Source organism: Manis javanica, chromosome 6 (genome assembly GCF_040802235.1).
Source record: "Manis javanica isolate MJ-LG chromosome 6, MJ_LKY, whole genome shotgun sequence".
NCBI lineage: Eukaryota > Metazoa > Chordata > Mammalia > Pholidota > Manidae > Manis > Manis javanica.
Window position 1 is genome coordinate 29,797,385 of NC_133161.1, and position 18,073 is coordinate 29,815,457.

The 18,073-nt window shown below is 35.7% G+C and overlaps 1 long non-coding RNA gene and 1 pseudogene across 1 annotated transcript in view; both read right to left on the reverse strand.

The window, feature by feature from the left end:
• LOC140850072 (uncharacterized) overlaps positions 1–18,073 on the reverse strand; it is an 824,946-nt gene that overhangs the window by 254,376 nt on the left and 552,497 nt on the right. The gene's annotated exons all lie outside the window — the stretch shown is intronic.
• Positions 567–17,284, reverse strand: LOC108388630 (ADP-sugar pyrophosphatase pseudogene; annotated as a pseudogene).

The window sequence follows — 18,073 nt, forward strand, 5'->3', positions numbered from 1 at the left end:
ACTGCCTAGTTAGCATCCATACATTCAAGAGGTCTGAAATACATTTTTACTCTTGTATACTTCAGAAGATGCTAATAACTTCTTCCATTCTCTCAAGCTATAGAATATTTCTCTGCCTTATGATTTGGTTTCTGGGTACCTTTCCTATACCCAAGCTGTTTCATGTTCTTCATCAACTTTGTTTTAGAAAGAAAAAATGGCACAGATGTCTGTCATTCCCATTAGCTTGGCTGTCTACTAGACTCCAACGTCTTTCCCATACCTATTTTGTTCTCAATGTTAGCAGAGCACTGAACCAGATTTGATAAAAAAGTTATTGAACATGATCTCATCTTTTGGCTTCTTTTCAGGAGCTGGTATTCATGTTCTGTCATTATTTCATCTAGACTCCAGTGTTGGATTATTATTATTATTATTTTTGGTGGAGGTCATACTGTGTTGCTTTCATTTTATGAAAAAAGTTAATTTCAAATCTACATTAAACTAAGTTGAATAAAAAGTCTCAGAGAAGGAGGTATGGTGGTTTCATTTACAAAACACAGCCACCGTCCTTTGGCCTTAAAATTTTAGGAGAGCACTTCAGATATCCTTGTCTTTGTGTGGTTGAGCACTAGAGCACAGTACGAGACTCTGGCTTCTACTGTCAGATATTCTTCAGCTACCAGAGCACCAAGTCTCTTCAGCAGATCATTTTTTGGTAAAGAAATTACTGCCACAAATTCTCCATCTCCTGGCTTCACTGAGATCTTACATTTTCAGCATTATCTCAATTAACAGTCACTGTCACAATGTGTGTGGTACAGTTTAACAAACCTGGATCCATACACACAGTTGAAGAATATTCAGAAATGTCACCTTGTATAATCGGTTTCTCCCTCAAGCTCCCAAAGGGTTGCTGCTTCTGGGCTTCCATCATCATCTATGAGACCTGTGGGCAATTCTAGATAGTCGTCTCCCAATGGCAGTCAGAACTATTTCACCAGAACAATACATTCATGATGAAGAGTTCTTGCTGCACTATCAGCAAGGATACCGGTGACACTATCAGCCCACTGTGCTTTCCTGCTTGTATGTTTCACAGTGTTCTAAGTTCTAGTTTCACTGGTAGAATTCATGTATGATGATTTCAAGTTTGAAATTCTGTGTAAAATTAACTCCTCTGAAAAAATAGAATGTTTGGTATTTTGAGAAGAGTCTTTGGTTGTATATTTTCAAATGAGTTATTCAGTCCTTAGGCAAGAAGTTCATGTCCAGGAAGGGGCGGGGGGTGGTGGTGAAGAGAAGGCTATGCCTTTGGGATGTGGGACAAATTAAGAAAGGACAAGCCCAAGGCAGCAGTGTCAGAGATGCTGGTGATACACAGCTGAACCATCTAAGACTTCTCTTGAATTGTAAGTTAATAATTAGTGTTCTTTAAGCCATCAAGTTTGTGGTAGTTTGTTAGACAAGCCCCCCCACCGTCATAGGAAACAAACACAGATGAGAAAGAAGAATCTGCAAGAAGTAAAGACTTGAAGCATGTCTATTCAGAGAAGGAAGGGAAGTTTGGAGTGTTTTGAGTCTATAATACGTAGAAGAGGAGGGGAAGAGTACTCCTATAATTAGAGATGGGTAAGGTTTCTTAAAGTCAGACAAAGATCGTCCACATTTTTAAAGCAGATTTCTGTCTTACAAAATAATTACAGCAGTTATGAGCTTATATTGGAGGTATGAGACCAAGATGATTTTTTTATTCTATATGATTTTACTACATTTTAACCATATCATATCAGCCTTCACAAATGCTTAAATTAGGGGAGTACAAAAGGATAGGTTTAGTTAAATCTAATAATATTCTCTACCATGCTTTCTTCTTTGTTCATAATGATTCCTCATTTCCTCTTCTTTCATATAAGAATGAGCATAAGACATCATTAAAATAAGAGTAGCCATGTACTGTAATTTCTCCTAGGGAGCTTACCATACGGTACCTGTCTCAGTTATTTAACTTAACTTGATCTGTTAAAAATCAGGCTTGTAAAGAGCTCATATCTCATAACCATTAAAGTGTCATATTCTTTAAAGAATCTAATCCCAAGGAGATATATATCCCTTTCATAAGATAAGAAACATTTTTATTCTCTACATAAATGAAGTAAAAGCTTAATAAATGCACAAGGAACAAAATTAAATGCCTTTTAAAATACTATTGCAGATAATTTTTGCCTATTCAAATCTTTGCTTTAATAATTCATTTGTCTGGGAAAATACAGCTGATTTTAGATGAATGTAATTAGGTATTTAGATGAACACAACCCAGTACTTAATTTGTCTACCTATAATAATAAAAAGCTTAAAAATAACTTTCAATCCCATAGAATATGAAAATAAAGAGTATTGGTCATTAACATTCATAACAAAAATGCAAATTAATACAGTCTTGAGATATTATTTTATGCTATCTAAAGTAGAAATTGTTAAAAAGCATTTAAGAAATATTACAGTGAAATCAGTATACATATCCCTTACAAGAACTTATAAACTGTATATTTTTTAAAACAAATGGCATTATACAGCAAGTCATAAGATGTTCATTTACATTGATATGGCAATGAAATTACTCTTGTATTAATAATTCAGTAAATTATAATTAGTAATTTAATATTTTTAATGAAATAATTCAATATAAATAAAATATTACAGTTATACTTAATACTTAAATAAAATTCAAAAATTAGAAATAAATTATCTAACATTAAAATGTTAAATTATTGTAGACCACATACACATAAACACTGAACTATTATACATACATTAAATATAATTATAAAGACAATAGAAAAATAAAAGTGGCTTAGCATAAGAAAAGTAGAAATATCAGAATACTATGAGCACTAAGATAATAAAACTGTTTTTGTGTAGATTCTGATATGCCAAAATGGAATCACTGGAATAATTTTTATTTACTTGTACATGTTTTGGGAGAAAATACCTATTTTTAAAAACTAATGGAATTTCATTTACAACTAAAGGAGTAATTATCTTTACAATGTTAAATCCAGATTTACCTTAAAAATTCTGGCTTGAAAAATGAGACGAAAGTTGCAGTTTTAATTATCTAAATATTTTAAAACCAGTTTTTTAGATTTTGCTTTAAACGAAGGAATGGCTATATTGAAACAACGTTTTGAAATGCTTTTGCATAAAATGAATGATTACTTTTGTTTTTAGGCACAGGATTACCTGGTCTTAAAATCTCTTTCCTGACATCTCCTAGAAAGAATTTCTCCCTTCCATTAATTTTGTGGATCTAATTCACACTGCTGAAGTCTATATGAAATCTCTTGGAGAAATCCTTGTACCCCCAGAATAGCCAAAATTATAGCAGGGGACAGAGAAATTTGTGTGATCTGAGAAGGTTTGATTTGTATGTAACTACTCTGGTTTTCTCAAGATCAGTTATTCATAGTAAAAATTTCTCTTCTTATATGGCATTAATGGTATTTATTGCCATTAATTCCATTTTACATTCTTACTGAATAATCTAGAAAATTTAGAATATACTTAAAATATTGCAATGATAAGAGCCTCTGATGTCTTATTCCTGGTTTTGATATATATGACTAGTGTTCTATTTTTACTATGATGTGTGCAATTAAAGTTTGGTAAAGATTCTTTGGGCACTTTTTGTATGGTCCAATTTTATTTAAATTTTTATTTGGAACGTTGCCTCAAATTCAATAAATACTTTTAAAACACTTAACTATGTGTTTATATAATATAATATCGACTGATTTGTAATAACAAGATATCTAGAATTAAATAAATGTTCATTTTTTGAATAAAGCTTAGTTGATCATGGTAAATTATTTTATCTAAAATCTATTGAAGTCAATTTGCTGTTACTTTATTTACTTTTTTTACATTTACATTCATAACCAAAATTTCTCTGAATATTTTATATCTCTGTCAAGCTGTGATGCTACCCTAATGATGGCTTGATATTTTAGGTGGGCTGTAAACATTTCTATAGCATTGAATATTTCTTTCCCTTGAAAATAAACTAAAATTTCCCTAGTACCTTATTTACTTATGGGTATTTTTAAAAATCGTTCTGATGTGGAATATTATTATTATTGTATGTCTATGTGTTCTAAGTATTTTTACATCAACTTTAGTCATTTCTTGAACATTACCTATTCTTTATATTTCCAAGTGTCACACTATACTTCATCTTTGTACATTGTGACTTTATATTTTTCTTCTAAGGCTTCATTTTAGTTTAACTATGTTATTCTTTTCTCACTTATTAGGTATTTTCTATTTTACTTACCTATACAGAACTCTGTTATAATCTGACTTTAAATCCTTTTTCTTAAGTTCCACTAATTTTACTGTTTAGCTTAATTGCATACTCCTAATCTTATATTTAATATTAGTGAGTTTAATGTATTTGTATCTTTTTAATAAGAAAAGCATTAAATATATTTTCACTTATATTCCATAAATTATGCATGAAACTTTATTCTTTCTTTAATTTCTAGAAATTTGCTAATTTCAAGTTTACTGTCTTGCTCACTCCCAGGTGTTCATTAGAAGACGGCTCCTTCTCAGGACATGCGTGCTCAGCCCCCTCCTCCTTCAAGTAACTGTCATCACTGCGAAGCTCTCCCTGACCACACTCCTCCCCACCCCGTACTCCTTAACTTTTTCCTCTGCTGTTTTTCTCCATAATTTAGCAGCAGTCAAAATAGTACATATGTTCAATTTGTCTTTTTTTTTTTAATGGCCCTTCTCCCCCTATTAATAGAAACTAAGCTCTAAGAGGGCGAAAATACTTGTTAAGTTTTACTTGCTCTCTCCCTAGATTACAAAACACTTCTTTGCTCAGAGTAAGCACATAATATATATTCTTGAGTTAGTGACTGAACGAATGGATTTCACTGGTAAAGGATGGCAGAGGAATTTCATTTATTTTCACACTGTTGAGTCCTTTGACCCACAATTTCTGCTAAGAGGAACTCAATATTAGCATTATTATTGATGAATGTGAGAATCTGCAGAAGAGATCAGGACAACTCAGTTCTCAAGTACCTGAGGAAAGTTTGCAGTGTAGGCTGCTGTTCTTTGTAGTGTTTGTAGTGAAGAAAGTGGGGTGAAACTGGCTGTAAATTCAGTGAGTTAGAAACAATTCTGGATATTATGCTAAGTGAAATAAGCCAGACAGAGAAAGAGAAATACCATAAGATTTATCTAGAAACAATAAAACAAAACAAACAGCAGTAGTCTCATAGTACTGAGAAGAGACTGGTAATTACCACAGGGCAGGAATTGGCATGGGTGGGTGAAAAAGTGAAGCGGATACAGGGCACACAATCTCAATCATAATATAAATTAGTCATGGGCATGAAAGTATAACATAGAGAATACAGAATTACAGACAGTAACTACACTGGCTGGGGTGAGCATTTAATAATGTACATAACTGTCAAATCACTGTTGTATACTTGAAACCAATATAATATTATATATCGTTTATATCCCAATTTAAAAAAATTTCTAAAAAAAAAGAAATAATGCTAGCTTTATAATGGAGCCCACAATGAAAATTTAATATCTGCTGATTTCCTGTGGATAGCAGCCGTATCAGTAAGTGAGAAAACAATCTTTGCCTACTTACTGCACACAGTACTAGAATAATCAAATTCTCTGATTCTACCAGTAGAGAAGGAAGTTTGTAGAGCTGGGTTAAGGAACATCCATACATGTTTAACCTTGAGAATGGAGCCTCCCAAATACACCTCATGAGAAGTGCCCCAACTTGTCAGAGGATTTGTGGCAACTCCTATTTTTCACTGCCTATCTTCCTTTTTTCTGTTGCAATCTACCCCTGTAAAATGAATATTTATAAACTGACTTGCTTGTGTGTCAAGCTGTCTTACATGCTTTGAGACACAGTCCACAAGAAACTTCCAAGCTGGTTAAGGAGCCAGAATACATAATTTAAAAGAAAGATATCTGGGTGAACATGTAATCTGTGTTGATAAAACTAATAAACATAAAATAACTGTGGAAATTAAAATTTTCAATTTCTTAACTTAAGAAAATGTAATTATATAATACAAGACAAGACTTGGAAAGGCCAACAGAGATAATATTCTACAGAATTGAAAAATGTGACACAATAACTAATAAAACCATACAAAGAAAAAGATTCCAAATGTTCAAACAAAATAAAAGAAATGGGGTTTGAGGTGGTAGTTAGGATAGAACCTTGTATATTGTATCCTTATTATAATTGCTTATTAATTCAAGGAGGGATTCTTTTGTCATTTTTTTCAGATATATACATAGACAATTACATCACCTGCCAAGCCACTTTTATGTTTCTTCTCAATCATTATGCATTTTATTTCCTTTTCTTCTCTTATTGCATTAGCTAGAATTTACAGTATGATGTTGAAAAGAAGTGGTGTGAGGAGACATCCTTGCCTTGTATCTCATCTTATTAGGAGAGCTTTGAGTTTCTCACCATTAGTATGATATTAGCTACAGGGTTTCTGTAGATATTCTTTTAACATTGGGGAAATTCCCCATCTATTTATTGTTTACTAGGAGTTTTGAAAATGAATGGTTGTTGAATTTGTCAAATCATTCTTCTGCATCTATTGACATGATTATGTGATTTTTCTTTTAGATGTGCTAGTATTATGCATTACATTAATTGATTCTCAAATATTGAACCAACCTACATATTTAGGATAAATCCCACTTGGCCATGGTGTATAATTATTTTTATACATTGTTGAACTCAATTTGCTAATATTGTGATGAGGATTTTTGCATCTTAGTTCATGAGATATACTGATCTATAGTTTTATTTTCTTATAATGTCTTTTCCTGGGTTTGGTATAGAGTAATACTGGCCTCATAGAATGAGTTAGGAAGTTTTTCCTCTGTTTCTGTATTTTGAAAGAGATCTAGAGAATTAGTATAACTCCTTCAGTGTTTGGTAGCATTCACCAATCCATCTGGACCCAGAAATCAGATTGTCTCCTTAGATCTATGCAGAAAAAGAGTCTGCTATTGGCAGATCTGATTGCTATTCTCTGGAAAGCCTTCTAGTAAGTTTGACCCATTACTGCTGTCCAAGAACTTGGATTTTGGGAGAAACCTTAATTTTTATGTAAGTTTATCTAATATGTAAGAAAGGTTCACTGTGCCTAAACTATTTGTACAAACAATGTAGTTTAAGCTGAAGTCACTTCTTTTCTTATCAAAGTCTGAAATTTTGATGCATGCTAAGCAGAGGGTGCCTGGGTGGCCAGCCCCTCACAGAAACACCAGATACTAAGTACCTCATGAGCTTCCTTGGTAAACAATATTTCACATGCATTCTCAAAACTTGCTGCTGGGAGCCAAGATGGTGGCATGAGTAGAGAAGCAGCAATCTCCTTCCAAAACCACATTTAGCTATGAAAATATAACAAAGACAACTCTTCCTAAAATAGAGACCTGAGGACACAGGACAACATCCAGACCACATCCACACCTGCGAGAACCCAGAGCCTTGCGAAGGGGGTAAGATACAAGCCCCGGCCCGGTGGGACCCGAGCACTGCACACCCCAGCTCCCAGCGGGTGGAGAAGAGTCAGCAGGGAGGGAGAGAGAGCCCAGGACTGCTGAACACCCAGACCCAGCCATCCGGACCAGAGCGCAGGCACAGTGCATGTGTGGGGCCCTGGATACTAGGGAAACAGGGTGGCAGGACCGGTGAGCGGATGCCTGAGGCCGACGCTGGAGAAAAAGAAACGGGAATGGCCTTTTTTTTTTTTTTTTTGCAAGTGCTTTTAGGAAGTCTTAAAGGGACAGGGACCCTAATACTAGGGAAACAGGGTAGCAAGACTGGTGAGTGGGTGCCTGAGAACACTGCCTGAGGACAAAGAAAATCGTGCATGTTTCTTTATTTTTCTTTCTTTTTAAAAAAAATCATTTATTTATTTTTATTTTATTTTATTTTATTTTTTTTTTGCTGTTGTTTTGGTTTGGAAAGTGCTTTTTGGAAGTCTTAAAGGGGCAGGGCAGGACACTTAGTCCAGAGGCAGGGAATCTGGGGATCTCTGGGCACTCTAACCCCCTGGGCAGCAGGGAGCACAGAGGCACCTTATGGAGATAAATAGCTTCCCGGCTGCTCCCCCTCCAATGGGGCTCCACCATTTTGGAGCAGCAGCCCGAGACAGGCCACGCCCACAGCAACAGCGGAGATAAACTAATAGCAGCTGGGCAGGAAGCAGACCTGTCTGCACACAGGTGCTCAGCACAAGCCACTAGAGGTCGCTATTCTTCCAGGAGAGGAAGGCCACAAACCAACAAGAAAGAAAGCTCTTCCAGCTGCCACTCGTACCAGCTCTGCAAACTATCTCTATCACCATGAAAAGGCAAAACTACAGGCAGACAAAGATCACAGAGACAACACCTGAGAAGGAGACAGACTTAACCAGTCTTCCTGAAAAAGAATTCAAAATAAAAATCAGGAATATGCTGACAGAGATACAGAGAAAAATGCAAGAGCAATGGGATGAAGTCCAGAAGGAGATCACAGATGTCAGGAAGGAGATCACAGAAGTGAAACAAACCCTGGAAGGATTTATAAGCAGAATGGATAAGATGCAAGAGGCCATTGAAGGAACAGAAACCAGAGAAGAGGAACGTATAGAAGCTGACAGAGAGAGAGATAAAAGGATCTCCAGGAATGAAACAATACTAAGGGAACTATGTGACCAATCCAAAAGGAACAATACCCGTATCATAGGGGTACCAGAAGAGGAAGAGAGAGGAAAAGGGATTAAAAGTCTCTTTGAAGATAAATTGCTGAAAACTTCCCCAAAATGGGGGAGGAAATAATCAAACAGACCATGGAAATACACAGAACCCCCAACAGAAAGGATCCAAGGAGGACAACACCAAGACATATAATAATTAAAATGGCAAGGATCGAGGACAAGGAAAGAGTTTTAAAGGCAGCTAGAGAGAAAAAGGTCACCTATAAAGGAAAACCCATCAGGCTAACATCAGACTTCTCGACAGAAATCCTACAGGCCAGAAGAGAATGGCATGATATATTTAATGCAATGAAACAGAAGGGCCTTGAACCAAGGATACTATATCCAGAATGCCTATCATTTAAATATGATGGTGGGATTAAACAATACCCAGACAAGCAAAAGCTGAGGGAATTTGCTTCCCACAAACCACCTCGACAGGGCATCTTACAGGGACTGCTCTAGATGAGAGCACTCCTAAAAAGAGCACAGAACAAAACACACAACATAGGAAGAATGGAGGAGAGGGAATAAGAAGGAGAGTAGAAAAGAATCTCCAGACAGTGTATATAACAGCTCAAAAAGCAAGCTAAGTTAGGCAGTAAGATAGAAAAGAGGCTAACCTTGAACCTTTGGTAAGCACGAGTCTAAAGCCTGCAATGGCAGTAAGTACATATCTCTCAATAGTCACCCTAAATGTAAATGGACTGAATGCACCAATCAAAAGACACAGAGTAATAGAATGGATAAAAAAGCAAGACCCATCTATATGCTGCTTAAAAGAAACTAACCTCAATCCCAAAGACATGCACAGACTAAAAGTCAAGAGATGGAAAAACATATTTCAGGCAAACAACAGCGAGAAGAATGCAGGGGTTACAGTACTAGTATCAGACAAAACAGACTTCAAAACAAAGAAAGTAACAAGAGATAAAGAAGGATACTACATAATGATAAAGGGCTCAGTCCAACTAGAGGATATAACCATTCTAAATATATATGCACCCAACACAGGAGCACCGACATATGTGAAACAAATACTAACAGAACTAAAGAGGAAAATAGACTGCAATGCATTCATTTTACGAGACTTCAACACACCACTCACCCCAAAGGATAGATCCACTGGGCAGAAAATAAGTAAGGACATGGAGGCACTGAACAACACACTAGAAAAGATGGACCCAATAGACATCTATAGAACTCTATATACAAAAGCAACAGGATATAGATTCTTTTCAAGTGCACATGGAACATTCTCCAGAATAGACCACATACTAGCTCACACAAAGAGCCTCAGTAAATTCCAAAATATTGTAATTCTACCAACCAACTTTTCAGACCACAAAGGTATAAAACTAGAATTAAATTCTACAAAGAGAACAAAAAGGCTCACAAACACATGGAGGCTTAACAACATGCTTCTAAATAATCAATGGACCAATGAACAAATCAAAATAGATATCAACGAACATATAGAAACAAATGACAATGACAACACAAAGCACCAACTTCTGTGGGAAGCAGCAAAAGCAGTCTTAAGAGGAAAGTATATAGCGATCCAGGCACACTTGAAGAAGGAAGAACAATCCCAAATGAATAGTCTAACAACACAATTATCAAAACTGGAAAAATAAGAACAAATGAGGCCTAAAGTCAGCAGAAGGAGGGACATAATAAAGATCAGAGAAGAAATAAACAAAATTGAGAAGAATAAAACAATAGCAAAAATCAATGAAACCAAGAGCTGGTTCTTTGAGAAAATAAACAAAATAGATAAGCCTCTAGCCAAACTTATTAAGAGAAAAAGAGAATCAAAACAAATCAACATAATCAGAAATGAGAATGGAAAAATCACGACAGACTCCACAGAAATACTAAGAATTATTAAAGACTACTATGAAAACCTATATGCCAACAAGCTGGAAAACCTAGAAGAAATGGACACCTGCCTAGAAAAATACAACCTTCCAAGACTGACCAAGGAAGAAACACAAAAGTTAAACAAACCAATTACAAGCAAAGAAATTGAAACGCTAATCAAAAAACTACCCAAGAACAAAACCCCAGGGCCGGACAGATTTACCTTGGAATTATATCAGACACACAGAGAAGACATAATACCCATTTTCCTTAAAGTGTGCCAAAAAATGGAAGAGGAGGGAATACTCCCAAAATCATTCTATGAAGCCAACATCACCCTAATACCAAAACCAGGCAAAGACCCCATCAAAAAAGAAAATTACAGACCAATATCCCTGATGAATGTAGATGCAAAAATACTCAATAAAATATTAGCAAACAGAATTCAACAGTATATCAAAAGGATCATACACCATGACCAAGTGGGATTCATCCCAGGGATGCAAGGATGGTACAACATTCGTAAATCCATCAACATCATCCACCACATCAACAAAAAGAAAGACAAAAACCACATGATCATCTCCATAGATGCTGAAAAAGCATTTGACAAAATTCAACATCCATTCATGATAAAAACTCTCAGCAAAATGGGAATAGAGGGCAAGTACCTCAACATAATGAAGGCCATATATGATAAACCCACAGCCAGCATTATACTGAACAGCGAGAAGCTGAAAGCATTTCCACTGAGATCGGGAACCAGACAGGGATGCCCACTCTCCCCACTGTTATTTAACATAGTACTGGAGGTCCTAGCCACGGCAATCAGACAAAACAAAGAAATACAAGGAATCCAGATTGGTAAAGAAGAAGTTAAACTGTCACTATTTGCAGATGATATGATACTGTACATAAAAAACCCTAAAGACTCCACTCCAAAACTACTAGAACTGATATCGGAATACAGCAAAGTTGCAGGATACAAAATCAACACACAGAAATCTGTAGCTTTCCTATACACTAACAACGAATCAATAGAAAGAGAAATCAGGAAAACAATTCCATTCACCATTGCATCAAAAAGAATAAAATACCTAGGAATAAACGTAACCAAAGAAGTGAAAGACGTATACCCTTAAAACTACAAGTCACTCTTAAGAGAAATTAAAGGGGACACTAACAAATGGAAACTCATCCCATGCTCATGGCTAGGAAGAATTAATATCATCAAAATGGCCATCCTGCCCAAAGCAATATACAGATTTGATACAATCCCTCTCAAATTACCAGCAACATTCTTCAATGAACTGGAGCAAATAATTCAAAAATTCATATGGAAACACCAAAGACCCCAAATAGGAAAAGCAATCCTGAAAAAGAAGAACAAAGTAGGGGGGATCTCACTTTCCAACTTCAAGCGCTACTACAAAGCCATAGTAATCAAGACACTTTGGTACAGGCACAAAAACAGAGCCACAGACCAGTGGAACAGAATAGAGACTCCAGAAATTAACCCAAACATATATGGTCAATTAATATTTGAAAAAGGAACCATGGACATACAATGGCGAAATGACAGTCTCTTCAACAGATGGTGCTGGCAAAACTGGACAGCTACATGTAGGAGAATAAAACTGGACCGTTGTCTCACCCATATACAAAGGTAAACTCAAAATGGATCAAAGACCTGAATGTAAGTCATGAAACCATTAAACTCTTGGAAAAAATATAGGCAAAAGCCTCTTAGACATAAACATGAGTGACCTCTTCTTGAACATATCTCCCCAGGCAAGGAAAACAACAGCAAAAATGAGCAAGTGGGACTACATTAAGCTGAAAAGCTTCTGTACAGCAAAAGACACCATCAATAGAACAAAAAGGAACCCTACAGTATGGGAGAATATATTTGAAAATGACAGATTTGATAAAGGCTTGATGTCCAGAATATATAAAGAGCTCACACGCCTCAACAAACAGAAAACAAATAACCCAATTAAAAAATGGGCAGAGGAACTGAACAGACAGTTCTCCAAAAAGGAAATACAGATGGCCAACAGACACATGAAAAGATGCTCCACATCGCTAATTATCAGAGAAATGCAAATTTAAACTACAATGAGGTATCACCTCACACCAGTAAGGATAGCTGCCATCTAAAAGACAAACAACAACAAATGTTGGCGAGGCTGTGGAGAAAGGGGAACCCTCCTACACTGCTGGTGGGAATGTAAATTAGTTCAACCATTGTGGAAAGCAGTATGGAGGTTCATCAAAATGCTCAAAACAGACTTACCACTTGACCCAGGAATTCCACTCCTAGGAATTTACCCTAAGAACGCAGCAATCAAGTTTGAGAAAGACAGATGCACCCCTATGTTTATCGCAGCACTATTTACAATAGCCACGAATTGGAAGCAACCTAAATATACATTGATAGATGGATGGATAAAGAAGATGTGGTACATATACACAATGGAATACTACCCAGCCATATGAAAAGGGCAAATCCTACCATTTGCAGCAACATGGATGGAGCTGGAGGGTATTATGCTCAGCGAAATAAGCCAAGCAGAGAAAGAGCAATACCAAATGATTTCACTCATCTGTGAAGTATAAGAACAAAGGAAAAACTGAAGGAACGAAACAGCAGCAGGATCACAGAACTCAAGAATGGACTAACAGGTACCAAAGGGAAAGGGACTGGGGAGGATGGGTGGGTAGGGAGGGATAAGAGGGTGGGGAGAACAAGGGGGGTATTAAGATTAGTGTGGATGGAGGGGTAGGAGAAAGGGGAGGGCTGTACAACACAGAGAAGACAAGTAGTGATTCTACAACACTTTGCTATTCTGGTGGACAGTGACTGTAAAGGTGTTTATAGGGGGAACCTGTTATAGGGGAGAGCCTAGTAAACATAATATTCACCATGTAAGTGTAGATTAATGATAACAAAAAAAAAAAGCACTTCCTGTGTGGTGATCTCCAATGAGTTCTACACAATGGTATCAATGGTATAAAGGGCATATAAAAGTGTAGGCAAAGTGTTTGTTTGTGTTTATACAGAGGATGAAAGCCTAATTTGGCTACCCTGAAAATGAACTAAGACATGATATGAAAAAGAACTTCCAACATCAGCACTCTCTGGAAGACTCATGCCAGAAGATGATCATCAAAATCCCCAACAAAGATCCACGCAATGCTACAGGTGTAGATGTACTCATCCCACCAGTTCCTGGACTTGCCATGGGAATGAAGAAGGAGATATCTAAGCTGGCCTGTGCATACAGTAAAACAACAAATTTGACTGGATCTATACTGTTGGAACTCAACCAAGAATTAGGAGAAGTGCAAATTGTAGCGCTCCAAAATCTTACAACTACAGACTATTTACTGTTAAAAGAACATATGGGATGTGAACAGTCCCCAGGAATGGGCTGTCTTAATTTGTCTGATTTCTCTCAGACTGTTCCAGTTCAGTTGGACAGTATCCACCATATCATAGATAAGTTTTCACAAATGCCTAAGGTGCCTAACTGGTTTTCTTGGTTTCACTGGAGATGGCTGGTAATTATAGGTATGCTTTGGTTATGCAACTGTACTCCTATTATGTTAATGTGTGTGCGCAATTTAATTAGTCGTTCAAAACCTATACATGCAGAAGTTACTCTACAAGAAGATATGTCAAAGAATCAATCTTCCCATGTTTTCTTCCGCCTGCTACTTCTATAGCTTTTCTTCTTCCTACCTAACTACAACCCCAAATAGAATTCGTGCCTCATATCGAATTCACCATGTATCACAATTCTTCCACGTGGTAAAGACACCTCAAGACAAATGCTGGGCATAGAAGCCACAGGGCATAAATATCCAAAGAAGTAAAAAGCTAACTTTTTCAAACAATAAGGCTTCTCTGTTACTTACCAACTTTACATTTCCCTGTATGGCCCCGGAAGATGACTGGTTAGCCAGAGACGGGTGAGATTCCTCAAGGGAGGAACAACCTACGACAGGCACAGTCGCAGTGGGGCCATCAGGTGAGAAATTGGGGATCAACCGAGGTGAGGCTTAGAACCTTTCCCCCCCTGTTCTGAGAGAAATGTGCTGCATCCGTGGATGTTTTATTGTCCTTGTCTAGCTTGGATTAACACATAGTCTACAGGCACACACCTGATCATCTACATCTGCTCTCTTACAACACTAAACTATGTTTTCTACCTTTATCTCACATCTACCTACCACTTCAGCATTTTATTAAAAATAATAATAATAGAGAAATGTGGTATCCACATATAAATCAAGTATAAAAATTAAACAAATATTCATATTTGAACTGACTGTTTATAGTTCATAATGCATGATCAAAACCGTAAGTTTCTGTGATGACTGCCCTTGTACTGTTCACCATGTAACTTATTCACTATGTAAGAATTTGTTCTCCATGTAAGAACTTGTTCGTTATGCTTCAGAAGATTGGAGACTGACGAAAATTAGCCTTGGGGTGGATTAATGATTATACATTAAGCATTGAGTCCCCTATACAGAATTTTATTGTTGTTAACAACCATTTGATCAATAAATAGGAGAGATGCCCTCACACACACAAAAAAAGTACACACTTCCAATTGTAAAATAAATAAGTAACTGGGATGTAATGTATAGCATAAGGAATATAGTCAAAATATTGTAACAACTTGGTATGGTGATAGCTCGTACCTAGAATTATCATGTATATAAATGTTGAATCACTGTGTTGTACACCTGAAACTAATGTAACACTGTGTGTCAAATACCCTTCAATAAAAAATAATTATCTAAAAAACAAAACAAAACAAAAAAAACCTGTTGCTGAGGAAATTAAGTATGGCCCATGTGACTCCACTGGGGGGAGGCGGGAACTTTTGGAAACCTGTACCTAATTTCATCCAGACTTTCCTTCATATGCCTTTTCCTTTTGCTAATTTTGTTTTCTATCCTCTCGCTGTAATAAATCACACCATGAATATGACTATATGCTGAGTTCTGCGAGGCCTCCTAGCAAATCATTCAATTAGGGGCTGGTCTTAGTGATGTCCAATACATATTAGTGGATTTCCTAATATTGTGTCAATATTGTATTTCTAGAATAAATTTCAGTCATGGCATATCAGTTTCTTAATAGGGTACTGGATTATGTTTGCTAGTATTTTTAGAACTTTTGGTCAATATTAGTAAGGAATATTTTTCCATAGTTTTTATTTTTTAACTGTATCAGGTTCAGGTATAAAAGCTACATTTACTTCACAAAAAGTACTAGAAGTTTTATTTTACTTTCTATGTGAAGGTAAACCTTGGAAAGTATTAGAATTATCCAGTCTGTGAAATTTTGGTAGAATTTCTATTGAAATTATTTGAGCTTAATGATTTATTGTGAGGAAGTTTCTTGGTAAATATTCCTATTCTTATGTGGAAGTTAGCCTATATATAGGCTTTTGTTGTATAGTAGGTTCAGTATAGACAAATCTGATTTCCCTTGGAAATTAACATTTTTTTTCAAATATATTGCAGAGAGATCTTTAATAATTAAACAAAAATAATTTATGCTTCTGTCTTTTTTTGCTTATCTAATAATGGGTCATTTTTGTGAATTTTATGAAAGATTGAAGTTTTACTTGTAATTATGTATCAGCAGTTTTCCAATATCTACATTGTTGATTTTTGCTTTTACATTTATTCTTTTCTTTCTTGTTCTTTTGTTTCACTTGTTTTCCTTTTCCCATATATATATATATATTTTTTGAGCTGGGGATTAAATTCACTTATATTTTTAATTTTTATTGACAAAAGGGTGTAAAGCTACAAAATTTCCTATAGTCACTTCCTTAAGTTTTCCATAAAGTCTGATATAGAATATTTCAGCATCATTAATATTTAGAAAAAATCATTAACTTTAGACTGTATTTTACCTATAACTAAGACTTCAATAAAAAATAGAAAAGTCATAGAAATAATACATATATAGTTTACTTAAAATCATAATTCACTACAAATATAAAATATCCCATTTGTTTTAAATCTCTAGATTAATCGTAAACAGCTGCAACAGTTAAAACGTATAGCAGTTGTAAATACCCTTCACTTTTCACTAGAAAACTTTCTAAAACACAGTATGAAACAGCTTGAAATTAATGGGAAAATCATGTTTTGGAAATAGATAAAGCTTCTTCATTTTTCTATTCTTACCTGATGGAGGCCAAAGAACTTTAACAGTTCACAGGTTATACTGAGACAAATTAGAAAAGAAACGTGAAATAGAGATATTTGTGTAAAGTACATTGCCCAGAGATGCAACAAATTGGTCTTTCTAAATATAATGTGGTGCGATGGAGACAGCTAAGAGCTTGTTAGCAATTCCTACAGATCTCAAGGGGTTTAAACAGTTCAGAAACAGAACAGAACATGGTTCAGTATATTTTCACAGAGATTCAAAAGTTTTTATAAAACTCACTCTGAAAATCTTCAGGGAAAACATGCTTTGCTACTATTTTCTGGTAACTTTCTATTTTCTCAGAATAATCCTCAAACCATTTTATGTTGGCCCCCATGTCCCATGAATTTGGCAGCACTGACGGGATGTTTGCCATTCTGACAGCTGGACCTGACTGAAGCCACATCATTGAGCAAGAGCATCTGTCAGTTATAATTATGATAGGAAGGTTTCCTGAAGTGATATTCATTGTGAAGTTTGTTCTACATATGTTTAGCTTTCCATTATAGCAAAAAAAAAAGTCTTAGTATTCCTTGTCTTATTTTCCTTCTCATTACTTATCTGTGTTCAAGAACCTACTATATTAATGATGATTCCTATCTTTATATCCCTGATATTTCCCTATTATCTTTATGTCTCCTACACTCTCTCCCACATCATGTACTTTACAGACCATTAGAAACTTCCTCTATTAATTCCATGTAGTTGCCTCTTGGTAATTGGTTGGTCTTGTAAGCCTCCTTGGTTCTGGTATCTTCCTAACTGGCCTTTTGGATTTTTGCCCTTGTTTCCTTATAGTCCATTAATACAGCAGCTGATGCAATAATAAATACATTAATAAACAGCATGCCTCTTCTGTTGAAATGACTCTAATATGATGATAGCCAGTGTCTTTAAGAGACCTTTAGACAGATTAAAAAGGCCACCAATGTCCGACATGTACTGAGACGGACTTTCTTGTATTTCCTACCATGTTTCTCTTCCTTTACAGCATTTCACACTCTCTGGATGAAGTGTTATAGGTATTAAAATTGAATTTACTACCTGTTTTCTTCAGTCAGTTTTTCTCATGGTATAGGGAATGGAGAAGGAATTTCTGAGATTCCTGTACAAAGTGTATTGTGGTTCCACTTAAAATAACAATTTGAACATTTAATAAATTTTA